Source organism: Elephas maximus, chromosome 9 (assembly GCF_024166365.1).
Source record: "Elephas maximus indicus isolate mEleMax1 chromosome 9, mEleMax1 primary haplotype, whole genome shotgun sequence".
Lineage (NCBI taxonomy): Eukaryota > Metazoa > Chordata > Mammalia > Proboscidea > Elephantidae > Elephas > Elephas maximus.
Genome location: NC_064827.1, coordinates 114,680,405 through 114,701,222, shown reverse-complemented (window position 1 = coordinate 114,701,222; position 20,818 = coordinate 114,680,405). Strand labels below are relative to the sequence as shown.

At 41.3% G+C, this 20,818-nt stretch overlaps 1 protein-coding gene and 1 long non-coding RNA gene across 7 annotated transcripts in view; one reads left to right on the top strand and one right to left on the bottom strand.

Annotated features, from left to right (window-relative positions):
- The window catches only part of LOC126083166 (transforming protein RhoA-like), an 885,451-nt gene that overhangs the window by 196,285 nt on the left and 668,348 nt on the right, over positions 1–20,818 (bottom strand). The window lies entirely within an intron of this gene.
- LOC126083172 (uncharacterized) overlaps positions 1–20,818 on the top strand; it is a 207,770-nt gene that overhangs the window by 141,954 nt on the left and 44,998 nt on the right. For 3 of the 5 annotated variants that reach the window (XR_007518734.1, XR_007518735.1, XR_007518732.1), the window contains exons 2-4: positions 845–1,040; positions 1,679–1,817; positions 2,046–2,150. This is a non-coding gene — a long non-coding RNA (uncharacterized LOC126083172). The remainder of the gene's footprint in view (positions 1–844; positions 1,041–1,678; positions 1,818–2,045; positions 2,151–20,818) is intronic. The other 2 variants (XR_007518733.1, XR_007518736.1) reach the window with 2 other exon arrangements.

The window sequence follows — 20,818 nt, the reverse complement described above, 5'->3', positions numbered from 1 at the left end:
ATTATAAGTGTTTTAGAGATGTGGGTTTTAGTGTATGTCTGTATTAGCGTGGCTTATGAAGTGAGATTTTGAACATGGTGGTGTCAGAGAGCTAGATTGTGTGTAGTGTTTGTTGTACATGTGTGTGTTCAGGGACGTGTGGAAAGTATATACATTGTTGTAGTAACGACTGTGAGTGTTCATGGTCCGTAGGGTTTTTGTTGTAAAACTATTAGCAGTAAGATGTGGTATGTTTGTATATTCAGGTTGTGGGTCGAGGTTGTATGTGTGTGTTCAGGCGTTGTGAGCTGTGTGTTCTGGAGATGTATAGTGAGATTTGGTTTACATATTATGGGTGGGGGTTAAAGGTCCTTCTCATGGTGCAGGTGGAGTGTGTGTACATGTTAATAGGAAAGTGGATCAGGTATGCTGGCATCGGCTCCTATGGGATAGTAGGTGGTGCTTATCTCTGCCCATTGGGGGTCAGTGACATCAGGCTGGTACCTTGAAATTAGCCGTGGCAGGATTACTTCTATCAGGTGAGTTGTCAGTCTTTACAAAGCAGACTTGCAGCACTCCCAATGGAGAGTGAATTGATAAATATCTACCAACACATCATTGGTCAGTGTGTGTGTGTGTGTGTCTTTCTGTCTGTGTGTGTATGTGCCTGTGTGTCAATCGAATGTGTTAATCAAGAACATATAGACATGATTGGTGTACTCTATTGGAGATTGTGAGTGGAGCATTTGGGGGACTTAGGCCCTTCTACGTGTCCCTGGAAAAGAGGTGTGGCAATATTGTATCCTTTCATCTCACTTTTTCAATCTCTATGGGGTTTTGGATGCCTAACAAATAATCTGAGAAGCCAGAATATATGAGGAAGAATGGGGCATCAGCATTGGAGGAATGTCATTGACAACCTGGGATATGCAGATGACACTTGCATGCTGAAAATGAAGAAAACTTGAATAACTACTTGATGAAGTTCAGAGACCACAGCCTTCAGTGTGGATTACACTTCAACATAATGAAAATGAAAATCTTCACACTGGACAATCAAAGTAAGTAGCCGTATATTTGAAGTTGTCAAGGATTGCATGCCCCTTGAATCAATAGTCAACAACCATCAAAACAGTAGTCAGGACATCAAAGGACTTTTGCCTTGATCGAATCTGCTGCAAAAGTTGTCCTTACAGTTGTAAAAATGCAAGATGTCACTTTGATAAGAAAGGTTCACCTGACGAAGCCTGGCTTGCCAGTCCCACCAAAAGTCTGCCCCTCAGAGCTTAGGAGCCTTTCTAGAGTCAAAGAGCACCAGTAACCAGGAGGGAGGGAAACATAGTGTTATCACCTGGGCCTGGGAAGAGAGGACTGCAAGAACCCTGAGATGACAGGACCTCAGTTAGCTGAAAAACAGCCAGCTACAGACTTGCACAGGCAGAATCCCTCCAGCCTTGGTTGTGGGTAGGGTGAACCTTCTGATGTGACCCTGTGCTGAAAGGTGTGAGATGCAGGTGAAGGTCTCAGTCACACCTGTGCAGGTGTGTGTGGACTATTCTAGCTATGTTGGCTCAGGTGAGCTGACAGGTAAGGGAAATGAGGAACTGGGTCTGTGTTCCTTGAACAACCTGGAGGAAGATGACAGTTCCACTCTTATAGTAGGGCTTCCCAGCCACACCCCTTGTCTCTTCTGTCACAGGTGGCCTCAGGATCCAAAAGACAGAATGAAATGGTTTCCTCTGGTGTGTCTGATCAGTTGGTTCAGATCCCCACCTTCCCAGGCAGGTGTGGTGCCAGTTCAGTGGGAGTGGCAGAAGCAACGCAGGGGTTTGGGTCAGGTAAGTGACAGGGGAGGCCATGGGGAAGCCCTGTCCCTGAGGGAGGGTGGGGAGGGTGGATCTAGAGAGCATGGGGAAGCCCACCTGTGAATAGACATGGCTCTTATTTCCGAGTCCTTTCTTTTCTGAAGCCTCAGGTTGCTGCTAGCACTGGGAGCCTCATCTCAGCGTCCTATTTTTCTGATAGGGTGACCTGACCTTCTTTATTTTCCCTCATGTCATGTGTAGCTTCAGACACACCACGTGATGTCAGATGACCATGGCGGTCCCAAGGTGACTGCACACACGCCTCCTACCACACTTGGACCCAGCAAAGGACTTCTGCACCTTCTGGTGAGTGTCCTTCATGATGGTGGATTCTCCTGCCCAGAAGTGGACTGATACCTCCTTGTGGAATGATCCAGTAACTGCTTCTCTGTAGTACAAATGGATTCCCTGTAGCCTGGCCAGCCTGCTTCATAGGTTATTCCCAACATGATGACCATAGTTGGTTCTTTATGTACTCTTTTGTTGGCAGAATGGTGGTTGGCCTTCTTTTATACTGTAAAATATCACATATTTTAAATATAATATTTGATCAATAATACATGCTAGGATTTCATAGGTTTCTTTTCATTTGGTTTTGAATATTCTTTTTGTTGACTTTGTTCCTTTGTTTTTAGAAATCACCCCCGTGCTTTCTGCCTCCAGCCCTCCCAGCCATTAAACTGCTCTGTGTCTTTGCATATTGTAGACTTTCATGTAAGTGGGATCATACAATAATTGTTCTTGGGATTTCAGTTATTTCATTCAGAAGAGTGTTTTCAAGGTTCATCCACTTATTGAAAATAACAGAATCTTCTTGCTCTTTATGGCTGCATAATATTGCATGTATCTATATGTCACGTTCTGTGTATCCAATCATCTTTAATGGACACAGGGGTTGTTTACACCTTTTTGGTTCAGTGAATAATGTTGCAGTAAATGTCAGTGTCCATGTATGTGTTTTCGTACTTTCAATTCTTTTGTGTATATGCCTAGGGGTGGAATGACAGGGTCATATGGCAATTCTTTGTTAGATTATTTGAGGAGCCACCAAACTGTGTACTACAGTGGCTGTAGCACCTCAGATGCGCAGTAGCAATGCACATGGCTCCGTTTCTTCCATTCTCACTAAGTTTCTTCTTTTTGTTTTTGATTTTTTCTGGCAATAGCCATCAGTGGTGTGTGGAGTGATGCCTCATTGTGATTTTGATTTGCATTTCCCTAATGACTGCTGATGCCTCTTTTCATGTGCATACTGGCCATTTGTATTTTCTTTTGGAATAATGCCTATTTATGCCTTTTGCCCCTTTTTTAAATTGGGTAGTTTGTGTTTCTGTATTTAGTTCTAGGCACTCCTTATATTTCTGAATATGAAACCCTTAAGGAATGTGGAGATTCGAAGTATGCTCTCGCAACCTGTAGTTGTCTTCACTTTCTTGGTAGTGCTCACTGATACACAAAAGATTTAAATTGCACCAAGAGAAATTTATCTATTTGTTTGTTATGGCATATCTATGAAAGTGTGGGGGAAAAAAAACATGAAATATAACTCTGATGCTTACTTTTAAGGGTTTTATGGTTTTAGTTCTCATATTTAGGTCATCTATCCATTTTTTTTATCCATTTAGAGTAAATTTTGTATATGGTGTGGAGTACGTGTCCACATTCATGCTTTTCTGTGTGGAAATCCAGTTGTCCCAGCATCATATGTTAAAGAGACCATTATTTGCACATTCAATGGACATAACATCACTCTTGAAACAAATTGAGCAAAGACGTACAAATTCATTTCTGAACCCCCAATTCTATTCCTTTGGTCTCTATGTCTATTCTTATGCCAGAACCAGAATGTTTAGTGTACTGCATGTGCGTAGTTGTATTTTAAATCTTGAATTGTGTGTCCTACAGCTTCTTCTTTTTTCAAGATGGTTTTGCATATTAAGAACACTTTGGGGATTGGGTGGTATATTTTCTTGGTTCTTGTTTGGTTTATTTTCTCTGCTTTATTTAATTTGTAAGTGGTAGGACATGGATACTGAGATTTAGGAGAGAAGAATAGGAGAGTCTCAGCATCTTGAGCCAGGAATGAAAATCCCACACGAAGACTGCAGGAAGGAAATTGCAGCAAGGCCTGATAATGTACAGAGCTGGGAGATATGAGATGATTTTTATCAGTGGGCAATGCCTACCTTTAGACCTTTCCACAAGAATGGTCAGGGAGCCAGGTCAAAGGACTTTTGGCTTCGCCCTATCATGGCCAATCTTGGTAAGTTTCCTATGGGCTAATTTAATCACATACGCTTCCAGAGTCAAAGATTTCCAATTTCGAAAAAGAAATTGCAGAATTGGACATGATTGTTTCTCCAGAATGCAATGTTTGAATCACTGGCCTTGAGTTCACTCATTCAAATCCAATGGCCCTAAATCCTTGTGTGTATATCATGGAAAAAAAATCAATGGACTAACTGACAAGCAGAAGAATCACAGAGCAAGCCTGCTTTTCTTGAGTGCCTAGATACAATAATTTGGCTGACCATTCCCGTAATAGGAAAGTCTGGGTTGAACGTCCTTTAAGGTTGCCCTATGATAGAAGTTCAAATCCCAAGAAGAGTCTCTAAGACTTATCAATCAGAACGAGTAACTTTAAAAAATATTAGGATGATTTTCTTGACTCTCTCTAACTGTATCATCTAAGCTGTGTGTAGAGTTGTCCATTGCAGCTGCCAGAGAGAATACAAAGAAAGTACTTCCTGCCTGCAGGGTAATATCCAGAGAGGCAGAAGCTGCATGGAGGTGCCCTTTTCACAGTGGTTGGGCAAACACTGTGGATACTGTAGATAGAAATACTCATTGGGTCCCATCAGTTTTATTATAATTCAGATAACACTCAGAAATCATGACACAATTCGTGAGGACCACGTTATAAAATGACTTTCTCACATAATTGTAGCAAAGAGGAAAGAAGAACCCTTGTCTCCTCCGGATGAATTCTCTGCTTTTCCACTACAATATTACTGCTGTTGCATTTTTCTACAACATTTCTTCCTGAGTCAAAATATCTTTAAACAGGGATAAGAAACTATGTTAGTGCCCAAACCTGTTGCATTCGAGTCAAATCTGACTAACAGTGAACCCACAGAACAGAGTAGAACAGCTTGTTCGGATTTCCAACGAGCGCCTGCAGGATTCATACTGCCAACCTTTTGGTTAGCAGCAATAGCACTTAACCACTACACCACCAGTGTTGTTAATGCCAGTAAGGACATCTTTTGAGTGAAGGCCGTCAGTGTGGAACTCTTCTCCTCAGCCTCTCTCTGCTTCCCCTACACCTGCCCATCCAGAAACCACTAGTGCTCTGACAGCTGGATTAAAGTTGGTCTTGCATTTATTAATTTTTGAGACTGCAACAGCTGATACAAATCTATTTCTTCATCTTTGGCTTTAGTGGTTGGTGCATAAATTTGAATGATAGTCACGTTAACTAGTCTTCCTCGTAAATGTGTGGATATTATCCTATCAGTGACAGCGTTGTACTTCAGGAAAGATCTTGAAATGTTCATTTTGATGATGAATGCAACACCATTCCTCTTCAAGTTGTCATTCCCAGCATAGTAGACTATATGATCATCAGATTGAAAATGGTCAATACCAGTCCATTTCAGCTCACTAATGCCTAGGATATTGATGTTTGTGTGTTCCATTTCATTTTTGATTATTTCCAATTTTCCTAGATTTATATTTTGTACATTCCAGGTTCCTATTATTAATGGATGTTTGTAGCAGTTTCTTCTCATTTTGAGCTGAGCCACATCAGCAAATGAAGGTCTCCAAAGCTTGACTCCATCCACATCATTACAGTTGACTCCGTTTTTAGGAGGCAGCTCTTCCCCAGTTGTCTTTTGAGTGCCTTCCAACCTGGGTTGCTCATCTTCCAGCACTATATGAGACAATATTGTGGTGCTATTCGTAAGGTTTTCACTGGCTAATGCTTTTCAGAAGTAGACTGCCGGGTCCTTCTTCCTAGTCTGTCTTAGTCTGGAAGCTCAGCTGAAATCTGTCCTCCGTGGGTGACCCTGCTTGTATCTGAATACTGGAGGCATAGCTTTCAGCATCACAGCAGCTCACACAAGCCCCCACAGTATGGAAAACTGACAGAAACGTGGGGGCTTGCAATGAAGATGCATAGGTAATTACTGGTGATTGGAATGCAAAAGTTGGAAACAGTGAAGAAGGATCGGGAGTTGAAAAATATGGCCTTGGTGATAGAAACAACACTGGACATCGAATGATAGAATTTTAGAAGACCAACGAATTCTACATTGAAAATACCTTCTCTCACCAACATAAACGGAGACTATACACAAGGACCTCACCAGATGGAACACACAGGAATCAAATTGACTACATCTGTGGAAAGAGATGATGGAAAAGCTCAATATCATCAATGAGAACAAGGCCTGGGGCCGACTGTGCAACAGACCATAAATTGCAAGTTCAGCTTAAAACTGAAGAAAACCAAAGCATGTCCACAAGACAAAAAATATGACCTTGAGTATATCTCACCTGTATTTGGAGACCATCTAAAGAATAGATTTGACACACTGAACACTAGTGACCAAAGACCAGACGAGTTGTGGAATGACATCAAGGACATCATCCATGAAGAAAGCAAGAGGTCATTGAAAAGACAGGAAAGAAAGAGAAGGACAAGATGGATGTCAGAGGAGACTCTGAAACTTGCTCATGAATGTCGAGCAGCTAAAGCAAAAGGAAGAAATGATGAAGTAAAAGAACTGAACAAAAGATTTCAAAAGGCAGCTCAAGAAGACAAAGTAAAGAATTATAATGACATATGCAAAGAGCTGGAGATAAAAAACCAAAAGGAAAGAACACACTCGGCATTTCTGAAGCTGAAAAAACTGATGGAAAAAATCAAGCCTTGAGTTGCAATGGTGAAAGATTCTATGGGGAAAATATTAAATGACACAGGAAGCATCAAAAGAAGATGGAAGGAATACACAGAATCAAAAAGAATTAGTCTACGTTCAACCATTTCAAGAGGTAGCATATGATCAGGAACCAATGGCACTAAAGGAAGAAGTCTAAGCTGCACTGAAGGCATTGGCAAAAAACAAGTCTCTAGGAATTGACGGCCTATCAATTGAGATGTGTCCACAGACAGATGCAGTGCTGGAGATGCACACTCCTCTATGCCAAGAAATATGGAAGACAACTTCCTGGCCAATTAACTAGAGGAGATCCATGTTTATGTCTATTCCCAAGAACGGTGATCCAAACGAATGCGGATACTATCAAACAATATTAATATCGCATGCATGCAAAATTTTGCTAAAGGTCATTGAAAAATGGATGCAGCAGTATATGGACACAGAACTGCCAGAAATTGAGGTTGGTTTCAGAAGAGGACGTGGAACCAGGGATATCACTGCTGATGTCAGATGGATCATGGATGAAACAGCGAATACCAGAAGGATGTTTACCTGTGCTTTATTGACTATGCAAAGGCTGTGTGGATCATAACAAATTATGGATAACATTGCAAAGAATAGGAATTCCCGAACACTTAATTGTCTTTGTGAGGAACTTTTACATAGATCAACAGGCAGTTGTTCAAACAGAACAAGAGAATCCTGACTGGTTTAAAGTCAGGAAAGGTGTGCTTTAGGGTTGTATCCTTTCACCATACCTATTCAATCTGTATGCTGAGTAAATAATAAGAGAAACTGGACTGTATGAAGACAAACGAGGCACCATGACTGGAGGAAGACTCATTAACAACCTGCGTTATGCAGATGACACAACCTTGCTTGCTGTAAGTGAAGACGACTTGCAGCATTTCCTAATGAAGATCAGAGGCCACAGCCTTCACTATGAACTGCACCTCAACATAAAGAAAACAAAAATCCTCACAACTGGACCAATAAGCAACATCCTGATAAATGGAGAAGAGATTGAAGCTGTAAAGGATTTCATTTTACTTGGATCCACGATCAACAGCCATGGAAGCAAGAATCAAGAAACCAAAAGACGCGTTGCACTGGGTAAATCTATTGCAAAAGAGCTCATTAAAGTGTTGAAAAGCAAAGATGTCACCTTGAAGACTAAGGTGAGCCTGACCGAAGCTATGGTATTTTCAGCCGCATCATATGCATGTGAAAGCTGGACAATGAATAAGGAAGACCAAAGAAGAATTGATGCCTTTGAATTGCAGTGTTGGTGAAGAATATTGAATATACCATGGACTGCCAAAAGAACGAACAAATCTGTCTTGGAAGAAATGGAATCAGAATACTCCTTAGAAGCAAGGATGGCGAGACTGCCTCTTACATTCTTTGGACATGTTGTCAGGAGGGATCAGTCCCTGGAGAAGGGCTTTATGCTTAGCAAAGTACAAGGTCAGTGGAAAAGAGGAAGACCCTCGATGAGGTGGATTGACACAGTGGCTGCAAGAATGACCTCAAGGATAGCAATGATTGTAAGGATGGTCAGGAGCAGGCAAGCTTTCATTCCGTTCTACATAGTTTCGGTATGAGTCGGAACCGACTCGACCACACCTAAAAGCAATAACAACACATTTCTTTTTGCAGCCGGTTGGGGTCAAAAACCTCATCTCCCGTGACCAGTTTTTCTACCAAGCCTCTCTTCTTCAAACAACAACAAAATGAGCGGTCTTTCAACCCATTTTGACTTTAATACACTGAAAATTATGTTCATGATGAAAAATAAGTCAAAAATATTTTCATTTAAAGCTGATAATACCAAAATTCCCCCCAAAGATATGGGCAAATACCTTGATGAGCCTGGATTCTAAAGACCAAGGGTGTGTGGTGGAGACAGGTAAAGCTGAAGCTGAGAAGCAGGACTTCATGGCTCAGAATTGCGAGCTAGAATTTAAATGGGAGCAAGTGTGTGTGGATGGGGATTTGACTTTGGTGAGTAGAATCATGCCTTGGTCTCAAGATATCCCCTCATTTCAGGGCCATGGGGCCCTGTCTAACACCTGAAGAGCCTAGGGCTGTAGCATACGAAGCCTTTTTCCTTCAGAGTAAAAGATTTTGTGCCTTCCTTTTCCTTACATCTTCTCCCAAGCCCACTAAGCCTAGGTGCCCAAGAGTGTTTGATGAGTATTTATTATTCCAGACAATCAAAATGACCACTAATGATTTTGTGAAATTGGTGTGCTGGCTTGCTTTGGGTGCTGCGTTTTATGTTTATGGAATGAAGATTCAATCTCACGCCTTATGAGTACAAATTCAGTTCTGTTCTTCTGAGGGTGAGTAAGTCATAACAGCTTAATGTTTTATACCTCTTGGTAGTTTTGCCAGATAAAATGAAGCCACTTGTTGACTTCAAATTTCTGTTAAACAAGGACTAATATTATTGTAAATGTATCCCCAGTATTCCATGGAAATCCCTGGAGTCCTGAATTTTGTATGCTAAACCTGGCAAGCGTATTCTTAGGGGGACTTTGATGTTTAGTAGAATGTTAATGTTCTCATTGTAGAAACAGACTAAAGAAATACAAATAGGATTGCTGATCCTGAAGTGAGGTGGGGAAACATTGACATTATTTTAATTCTTTATTTTAATGGAAAATATGTATATTTTGGAACAGACCTTAATTGTGTAAAGAGAAAACAGGAGGAGGCATGGCCAAGATGATGGAATAATCAGATGCTTCCTGTCATTGCTCTTACAACAAAGATCCAAAAATCAAGTGAATCGGTCATATCTAAGAGCCTAGGAGTCCTGATTATCAAAGAAAAAGCTTAGGAGTTGGACTGAGTGGAAAGGTGAAGGAGAGACTGTTCAGAAGCAGTGAAGAAATGCCAGTTGTGTGGATGCCAGCACCCTGCTGGCTGGGTCAGATGGTGTATGCAGGCTGAGGCATGTAGTAGTGTTCGAGACATGTATCACCAGATCTGGAGACGCCAGGCAGCAGTGAGCCTACACAAGCCTCCGGATTGGAATAAAAATGGTACTGGAACTGCAGAAGCTAAGTGTAAATGTCTCACCTACTGTTAAGGGTCAAAATAACCTGTCCGCCTCTAGGAATTTCACAGAGGACACTTGCCTCTTTGTCCTCACCCATCCCCCACCCAGCTCTGTTCCAACACCAGTCCTGCAGTGTTCAACAACTGACATGCCCACTAAGCCAAAACTCAGGGCTATCCATGCCCAATCCAGTCTCGCAGTTTTCAAAAACCACCATGCCCCCTAAACTGAGAATTCAGGCCAGGCACTGTCCCTTTGCCTGGGCACTGGCCTTAGGGGACCAAGGGCATGCAGCACCCTTCTCCCCTGACTCTATCTGTGTGGACCAGTTCAGCAACACATGCTGTCATTAGCATAAAACAGCAGGGCCTACACCTGAAGCCTATTTTCAACTGCAGAGCCAAGGGGGAGTTGCAGATTCGTGACAATTGACAATGTCCTGCCCATTAAGCAGAGACTTCACCCACTCACATCAGGGGCCTGAGGGTTACTGGTATCACTCATGCCATCTCACCAGTCATGTCAGCGATTTGAGAATATACAATACCTCCCAGTACCTACAGCCAACAGCAATGGGCGCCCAAGCACTGGCTGCAAAACCCACCATGCTACGCACTCTAGCAGACAGGGACACACCGTCCACCCAGGCACTTGGGGGCAGCCGTCAGCCCCCTGCGTTGCCCAGCACATATAGCCCCCTTCTATAGCCAGACACCTGTGCCTGCTGCCAACACCTTTACACAGCCTTGCCTGTCGAGGACTGCAGGTGAGAGTCCGTACCACGCACTCAGTGACCAACAACCTGGACACCTGAGCTGCATCTGCACAAGAAAAGTGAACATATTCCTGAGCTTACACACCTACTAGATACTCTAACCACCTGGAGATAGGATGTGAGTGCTTCAAAGATTTCAGTATCCAAAGCAACTCACACACCCAAACTCTTGGGCATATCTAAAGAAAATAAAACAAAAAGCTAGGACACAGTAAACGAACATACGATGAATAATATAATAATTTATTGATGGGTTGGAGAAAAGAGTAAATATCAAATCACATAAGAAAGCAGTTCAAAATGTCTCCAGCAAGCAACCAAAATAAAGAATCAGGGAACCTTTCAGAGGAAGTTAAGGTCTTGGAATTACTGGAGTTAGAATTCACAAGATTAATATACAGAGCCCTTCAAGATATCCGGAAGGAGACCAGGCAAACTCAGACCAAGCAAAGGAACATACAGAAAAAGCAATAGACGAATTCAGGAAAACAATGCAGGAACAGATTGACAAATTTAACAGGTTGCCAGAAATCATAGACAGCAACTAGAAATCCAGTGATTAACACTAAAATTTCAGAATTAGAGAACTTGGTAAAAGGTCATAGGAGCATGACTGATACAATGGAAGTCAGGATTAGTGAGATAGAAGATAAATTATTTGACACCAATTTATTTGAGTAAAAAGAATAAAAATATATATATAAGAATTATGTGGGACACTATCAAGAGGAAAAAACTCTCAGTGATTGGAGTACCAGGACAGGGGGGATAACAGAAAATACAGAGAGAATTGTTAAAGGTTTGGAGGCAGAAAACTTTGCTGGTGTCCTGAGAGATGAGAAAATTTCTACCCAAGAAGCTCAACGAACCCCATACGTGGTAGATTCCCTCCCCCCAAAAAAGTTGCCAGCACATATTATAATCGAACTTGCCAAAACCAAAGCTAGACTCTTGGGAGTGGCTAGGGATAAATGAATAGCCACCTACAAGGGAGAATCAATAAGACTAAGCTCTGACTACTCAGCAGAAACTCTAAAGGCAAGAAGGCAACGGGGTGACACATATGAAGCCTTGAAGGAAAAAAAAATTGCTTGCCGAGAGTGATATATCCAGCAAAACTGTCCCTCAAGTATCATGGCAAAATTAGGGCATTTTCAGATAAACCAAAGTTAAGGGAACTTGTAAAACCAAAGCAAAATTATAAGAAATATTAAAGGGAGTACTCAGGTTAGAGAACCAACAATATCAGACAACAACCCGAGAGTAGACCACAGGACAGAACAACCAGATATTAACCTAGATTGGGAATTCTCAAAAATAAGTCAAAGCTAAAAGATTGAAATAGGGAAACATAGATGTCAATATGTAAATGACAACATTAAAACAAGAAGAGGGAATAGTGTAGTCATAGAACTTCACATGAAGAGGAAGTCAAGGTGATGTCAAGAAATAAAAGATTGCTTTAAACTTAGAAAATAAGGGTAAATCTGAAGGTAACCACAAAGGAAGTGAATAAATCTCCCCAACAAAATTAAAAAAAAGAAAAACATAGACTCAGGAAACACAAAATCAACGATAATGACAAATATTAAAAGACAATCCATAAAGAAAAATGACTCAGCACAGAGAATTAAGTGGAACAAAGAAACTGTCAACACAACAACATAAAAAATTCAAAATGACAGCACTAAACTCTAACTATCAATAACTACACTGAATATAAATGGACTAAATGCACCAGTAAAGGGACAGAGTGGCAGAATGGTTTAAAAAACAAAAAACAACATCCATCAATATTCTACCTACAAGAGACATACCTTAGACTCAAAGCTACAAATGAACCAAAGTTCAAAGGATGGAAGAAAAATATATCAAGCAAAGAACAACAAAAAAAGAGCAGGAGTGGCAATATTAATCTCTGACAAAATAGGATTTAAAGCAAAATCCACCACAAAGGATAAGGAAGGATTACGCAAGGAGGACATACCATAAGAAATGTATACACACCCAATGACAGAGCTCCAAAATATGTAAAACAAACTCTAACAACACTGAAAAGAGAAATAGACAGCAGCACAATAATAGTAGGAGACTTCAACACACCATTTTCATTGAAGGACAAAACATCTAGAAAGAAAATAAAGACACAGATCTAAATGCCAAAGTCAACCCACTTGACCTCATAGACATATATACAGAACACTCCACCCAATAGCAGCCAATTATACATTCTTTTTCAGTGCACAAGGAACATTCTCCAGAATAGACCACATTTAGAGACAATGCTGGAAACCCTAATGGATTGCATAAATACTATACGAACCATAACTAACAACGCGCAAATGCCAGGAGAGAAACTAGATAACTGGGAGCTCCTCGCACTTATGCTCATCCAAAGACTTCACCAAAAGACTAAAAAGAGAACCTGCAGAGTGGGAAAAAAATTTGACTACATCATATCTGATAAGGGTCTAATCTCTAATATCTACAAGATGCTGCAGCACCTCAGCAACAAAAAGATTTAAAAAATGGGCAGAGGATACGAACAGACACTTCATCACAGAAGACGTTCAGGTGCCTAACAAACACATGAGGAAATGCTCACTATTATTAGCCAATAGAGAAATGCAAATTAAAACAAGGATGAGAAACCATCTCTCCCCAGCAAGGCTAATCCAAAAGACATGAAATAATAAGTGTTGGAGAGGTTATGGAGAGACTTGAACACTTACACACCGCTGTAAAATGGTACAACCACTTTGGAAATAGATTGGGTACTTCCTTAAAAAGCTAGAAATAGAAGTACAACATGATCCAGCAATCCCACTCCTTGGAATATATCCTAGAGAAATAAGAGGTGTCACACAAATAGACATGCACACCCATGTTCATTGCATCCTTGTTCACAATAGCAAATAGATGGAAACAACCTAGGTACCCATCAACAGAATGGATACAAATTATGGTACATACACACAATGGAATACTATGCAACAGTAAAGAACAATGATGAATCCTCGAGACATCTTACAACATGGATGACTCTGGAGGGCATTATGCTGAGTGAAACTAATCAGTCACAAAAGGACAAATATTGTATGAAACCACTATTATAAGAACTGAAGCAAACATTTAAACACAAAAGAAATCTTTCTTTGATGGTTAGGAGTGTCGGGAGGGAGGGATAGGGGAATTCACTAACCAGTTCGTAGACAGGGATCATCTTTGGTGAAGGGAAGGAGAACACAGAATACAGGATAAGTCAGCATAACAGGACCAAAGCAAAAGCTAAGAAGTTTCCTGAACATATCCAAACACTTTGAGGGACAGAGTAGCTGGGGCTGGGACCTGGAGAGCATAGTTTCGGGGGACATCTAGGTCAACTGGCATAACAAAGTTTACTAGGAAAATGTTCTGCATCCTACTTTGGTGAGTGGCCTGTGGCGTCTTAAAAGCTCATGAGTGGCCATCTAAGATGCATCAGTTGGTCCCGAGACACTTGGAGCGAAGGAGAATGAAGAACATCAAAGACACAAGGAGAATAATAGCCCAAGAGACTAAAGGTCCACATAAACCAGAGACTCCACCAGCCTGAGTCCACAAGAACTAGATCGTGCCTGGCTACCACTAATGACCAGCCTGATAGCGAACACAACAGAGTCCAAGATGCAGTGGGAGGAAGTGCAAGCAGAACTCAATTTTACCTAAAAAGACCAGACTTAATGGTCAGACAGAGACTAGAGAAACCCCAGAGGACATGGCCCCAGACTCTCTGTTAACACACAACTAAAACCATTCCTGAAGGCAACACTTCAGACAAGATTAGACTGGAATACAAAATATGAAATAATGCTTGTCAAGAGTGTACTTCTTAATTGAAGTGGATACACGAGACTAAATGGGCAAATCCTGTCCAGACGCTGGTTGAACGGACACAGGAAATGTGGGGAGGAAATGGGGACTGTGCTATTACATTCTAGAGATTGCAAGTAGGTCAGTTTGATTATCTAATTATTGGATACTCATCAAAGTCTCTTGTGCACGTACACTTAGTGGGCATGGGAGCAGATATAAGAGCGAGGAAGAAGAAAATTTTATTTCTCTGAAGCTATTGGGCTTAATGTACTACAGCCCTGCTCAGATTAGGTGTTAGATAGAGCCCTGTGGCCCTGAAATGGGTGGGGATCTCGAGACCAAAACAGGACTCTACTCACGGATGTCAAATCACACACACACTTGCTCCCATTTAACTCCTAGCTGGCCAATCTGAGCCATGAAGCCCTACACACACCCTTGCTCTTTGGAATCCAGGCCAATCAAGGTACGTGCTCATATATTTGTGGGAGTCAAGGTAGAATGTTCATTAAGTACAATACGTTTGACTTTTTTTTTCATCATGAGCATAACTTTCAGTGTATCAATATGGAAATGAGTTGAAAGATCACTCATGTTGTTTCAAGAAGAGAGGCTGGGTAGGTAAATTGGTCATTGGAGATGAAGGGTGCCAACCCCAAGTGGTTGCAATAAGAAAAGAAATATGAGACCAACTTTAATCCTGCTCTCACAGCAGAGGTGACCTTCAGATGGGAGGGTGTAAGGGAAGGAGAGAGACACTGAGGAGGAGTGTTCCACACTGACAGACTTCACTCAGAACGTTTCCCTGCTGGCACTAACATAGTTTCTTGTCACTGGGGAAGATATTTTGACTCAAGAGAGTAATGTAGAAAAAGGCAGTAGCAGTTGTAGCGGAGAAGCAGAGAATTGCAAGCCTAGAAGAGACAAGGGTTCTTCTCCCCTCTTTGTTACAATTATGTGACAAAGTCATTTCATAATGTTTCCCTCATGAATTGCCTTGTGATTTCTGATTTTTATCTGAACTATAAACTTGATAGGATCCAATGAATATTTTTATCTTCAGCATCCACACTGTTTGCCCATCAGTGAAAAGAATGCTTCTGCCTCAGCGGACATTTCCCACGCCTTAATTCTCTGCAACCAGGAAGTACCTTATTGCATGCGCCTATCTTTGTATTTTCTCTGGCAGCTACAATGTACAACTCTACTCACATCTTAGCTTAGATAATGAAGTTAGAGAGGTTCAAGAAAAATCGTCCTGATATTTTTTAAAGGTACTCATCATGGTGATTGATAAAAGCAAAATCTTGGTGACTTTTCTTAGGGCTTGAGCTTCTATCATGGAGCAACCTTAAATAATTTTTAATCCAGATAGATGGTGGGTCAAATTATTGCATCTAGGCACTCAAGAAAGTAGGCTTGCTCCCTGATTCTTCTGCTTGTCAGTTAGTCCATCATTTTTTTCCCATGATGCATCCATATGGACTTAGGCCATTGGATTTGAATGAGTGAGCTCAGGGCCAATAATTTAAACAATGCATTGTGGAGTGACAATCATGTCCAGATTCTGCAATTCCTTTTTCTACTGCATGGAAATCTTCGACCCTGGAAGCATATGTGATTAAATTAGCCCATATGCAATTTACTAAGATTGGCCATGAAGAGGCATGGCCAAAAGTACTTTGAACTCAGCTTTGGAAAAGGTCTAGGGTGGGCATTGACTACTGATAAAAGTCATTTCTGTTCTTGGGTCACAGTACACAGAAGACAGACGATCTTCCACTCAATCTCAGAGCATTGGAGGAAATGACAAGATGTGATGACTGAGTCTGATTCAGCTACTGTGATTTCTCTCTCAGCGTGGGCACTTGGAGGCTCCACGTGTTGGCTCTGTAGGGTCATCCAAGGGAGTCATCTAAGGGAGTGAGAAATAATGCAAATCTTGCAATTTCTAGAAAAAGAGTATCTGATCATTGAAAGTTTTCCAAAAAACACTTAATACAGTGATGCAATTCTGACACTGATGTTTTAGGGACCAACTGAAGATATAAATTTATATTACAAAGAAAAAAAAAGAATAATTTTGTTCCCACAGTACCTGCTATGTAAACAGGGAGGAAGCAACACTGGCTGAGATGTATTCCTAATCACAACACGGGAGGAAACGTAAACTGAATTACACGTACTGAGGACCTTTTCCTTAAGAGACCTCCCAACATGCATTCCTAGAAGATGTGTGGAGCCAGGGGACAGTGAGAATACGATGCGGTGCACGCAAGAATGCAAATACAATGTAGTAGGAAATGCAGAGGCAGGTGATGTGAAAATCAAGCATTTCTGATTGCAAGGCAGTCTGGGCGGTTTGAATGAGCAGCAGGGTGATGGATTTCTTGCTTTCTAAGAGCAGCACCACTGTGTGCCTTGTCTTGTAGGAAAGCTGGGAGGTTGAATCTGGAATCACTGGCTTTAAAAGAGCAAGTTTAAGAGGGTTCACATTTCAATTGAGTTTATTTCTCATTTTGTTAACTGACTCTTGTTAAGCAGCAATGTTTGGAATTTGAACCCAAGGAGCACAGTACTTACTGGTGATATTCATTCTTTTCGGAGACAATCTGTTATTTAGGTATAAGGTGACCTCAGGGGCTAGTTTCAGTTCAAGATTTGAGGAGTATTTCCGGGCAATGCTTCTAAGGGTGGACTCAAGTCTGAACCAGTCCAATAAGCCTGTTTTGTTTTTTTTTCTTTGAAATGAATTTCAAGCTCTGTTGCACATTTTGTCCCATTCTCTCAGAATCCATCTATTGTGACTCTGATCACAAGGGATGGTAGTGGTAGCTGGGTGTCATCTAGCTCTTCTGGTCTCAGGGCAGATGAGGCCATGGTTTACGTAGACTATTCGTCTTGTAGACAAGTTTCTTTTCCTTTTTTTTTTTTATAGTTAGCAATGACCTTTATTAAAGATTTCAGGGAAATCAGTGGGTAGCAAGATACTAGAAAAAACGAGAGAAGTTTGGGGTATATTCCAAGGCTTTGGGAAAACACCCGGAAAAACAATCGTGTTCTCTCAAAAGCATCCCGTGACAGGGTTCCACTGGGCCCACCCAGCGTGCAGCTCCTCTACCTCCTTGTGTTTAGTCTGTGTTCATGGTCTCTTCTGTAGTTTATCTGTGTTACACGTGTGAACCAGGCTTGAATACAATTCTTTTTATGATGCTTTTAAATATGAACAATGATCAGCTTATGAAGTAACTCTGAACATTTACAGTAAGTGAACTAATACCCACTCATAAGTATACACATGAACAAATAAATGCAAATATGCCTGTTATTCCTTCTGCTCAGGCTTCACGTTTCACCTTCCTGTTACACGTGTAATACAGTCGTTCCTGACTCTCCCCACAACCCACTGCTTTTTGCCTGTTACTTTCACGCGGAATGAGTGTTCTGACTTGAATTACAGTCTAAACTTGGATATTTGATTCTAAACTCACTGAGAGCAGGAAGTATTCTCCAGATTAAGTGGCATTTCTTTGCTCCTAGTAAAGGTCTACTGAGTAAATGTCTATTGCGCATGTATGGTGATTGTCCACGTGTAGACTAATACCAGATGGACTGCATCTTATTCCTGAGCCCGAGCCCTGATGGCCTACTGCTTAAGGGCTTAGCTGCAAACCAAACGATCAGCAGTTCAAATTCACTAGCTGCTCCTTGGAAACCCTGTGGAGCGATTCCACTCTGTCCCGCAGGGCCACTATGAGTCAGAATTGAAGCGGCGGCAATGGGTTTTGGATCAGTTGGTTTATATTGGCAAACTCTTTTAGCTTTTGCTGTGAAATGTGGCCTTCATATATACTGCATTCCAAAGATAAGGATTTTGTTAGAATTACCGGTGATTTCTCCTTATTCCCATTAGTTTTGCCTTGAAATTACCAGCCTGAATTAACTGTTTTAGTGAAAATTTCATCAGTTGGTGTATTTAGCTTGGAAAACTTTCAACTAAAACTTTTGATCTTATCCTTGCTGGTCAATGACACTTTGTTGTTTTTAATCAGTTGCCATGATTTTAATTAAATAATTCTTTCTCTTCAGCCCTACAAGATTCTGTCTGCTCTCCTGATGGACAGAGCACAAACAAATGGAGCTTTGACTCCATAGCGTTGCCATTTGCAGGGAAATCCAATTCATGTAAGAAAAAATTGTAGTCCCTGGTTGATGCAAATGCTTACATGCTTGGCTACTAATCAGAAGGCTGGAGGTTCAAGTCCATCGAGAAGTGTCTCAGAAGAAAGGCCTGCCAATCTACTTCTGAAAGACCACCAAATCCCGTAACCAAACCTGTTGCTGTCGAGTCGATTCAGACTCACAGCGACCCTATGGTTCAGAGTAGAACTGTCCCATAGAGTTTCCAAGGAGCGTCCGGTGGATTTGAACTGCCGACATTTTAAAAAAATTTTTACCGTACCTCAAGTGAAAGTTTACAAATCAAGTCAGTTTCTCACACAAAAACTTACATACACTTTGTTACATACTCTCAATTGCTCTCCCCGTAATGAGACGGTGCTCTCTCTCCCTCCACTCTCTCTTTTCATGTCCATTCCATCGGCTTCTAACCCCCTCTACCCTCTCATCTCCTCCCCAGGCAGGAGATGCTAACACAGTCTCAAGTGCCCACCTGATCCAAGAAGCTCACTCCTCACCAGCATCCCTCTCCATCCTATTATCCAGTCAAATCCATGACTGAAGAGTTGGCTTTGGGAATGGTTCCTGTCCTGGGCCAACAGAAGGCCTGGGGGCCATGACCACTGGGGTCCTTCTAGTCTCAGACCATTAAGTCTGCACTTTTTACGAGAATTTGGGGACTGCCCACTGATCTCCTGTTCCCTCAGGGGCTCTCTGTTGTGTTCCCTGTCAGGGCAGTCATCAGTTGTAGCTGGGCACCATCTAGTTCTTCTGGTCTCAGGCTGTTGTAGTCTCCAGGTTATGTGGCCCTTTCTGTCTCTTGGGCTAGTAATTACCTTGTGTCCTTGGTGTTCTTCAATCTCCTTTGATTCAGGTGGGTTGAGACCAATGGATGCAACTTAGATGGCTGCTTGCTAGCTTTTAAGACCAGAGACGTCACTCTCCAAAGTGGGATGCAGAATGCTTTCTTAAAAGATTTGATTATGCCAATTGAATTAGATGTCCCCTGACACCGTGGTCCGCAAACCCCCACCCCTGCTATGCTGCCCTTCTAAGGATTCAGTTTATTCAGAAAACTTCTTTGCTTTTGGTTTAGTCCAGTTGTGCTGACCTCACCTGTATTGTGTTGTTTCCCAATACCTAAAAAAGTTCTTATCTACTGTCTAATTAGTGAATGCCTCTCTCCCTTCATCCTTCCCTCCCCCCCACCCCTCGCAACTATCAAAGAATATTTTCTTCTCTCTTTAAACTATTTCTTGAGTTCTTATAATAGTGGTCTTATACAATATTTGTCCTTTTGCAACTGACTAATTTCACTCAGCATAATACCTTCCATATTCCTCCATGTTATGAAATGCTTCACAGATTCATCACTGTTCTTAGTCAGTGGGTAGTATTCCAATGTGAGACTATACCATAATTTATTTATTCATTCATCTGTTGATGGACAATTGGTTGCTTCGATTTTTTGCTATTGGAAACAGAGCTGCAATGAACATGGGTGTGCATATATCTGGTCGTGTAAAGACTCTTATTTCTCAAGGATACACAGTGGGTGGATATTCCAAGGAGTGGGATTTCTCAATCTTATGGTAGTTCTATTGTTATCTTTTTAAGGAAGCATCAAATCAATTACCAAAGTTGTTGTACCATTTTACATTCCCACCAGCAGTGTAGAAGTGTTCCAGTCTCTCCACAACCTCTCCAACATTTATTATTTTGTGTTTTTTGGATTAATGCCAGTCTTGTTGGAGTGAGATGGAATCTTATTATAGTTTTCATTTACATTTCTGTAATGGCTAATGATCGCGAGCATTTCCTCATGCATCTGTTAGCCGCCTGAATGTCTTCTTTAGTGAAGTGTCTGTTCATATCTTTTGCCCATTCTTTAATTGTGTTGTCTTTTTGCAGTTGAGTTTTTGCAGTATCATGCAGACTTTAGAGACGAGGCGCTAGTCGGAAATGTCATACCTAAAAACGTTTTCCCAGTCTGTAGGCAATCTTTTTACTCTTTTGGTGAAGTCTTTGGATGAGCATAGGTATTTGATATTTAGGAGCTCCCAGTTATCTACTTTTTCTTCTGCATTTTTAGTCATGTTTTGTATACTGTTTATACCATGTATTAGGGCTCCTAATGTTGTCCCTATTTTTC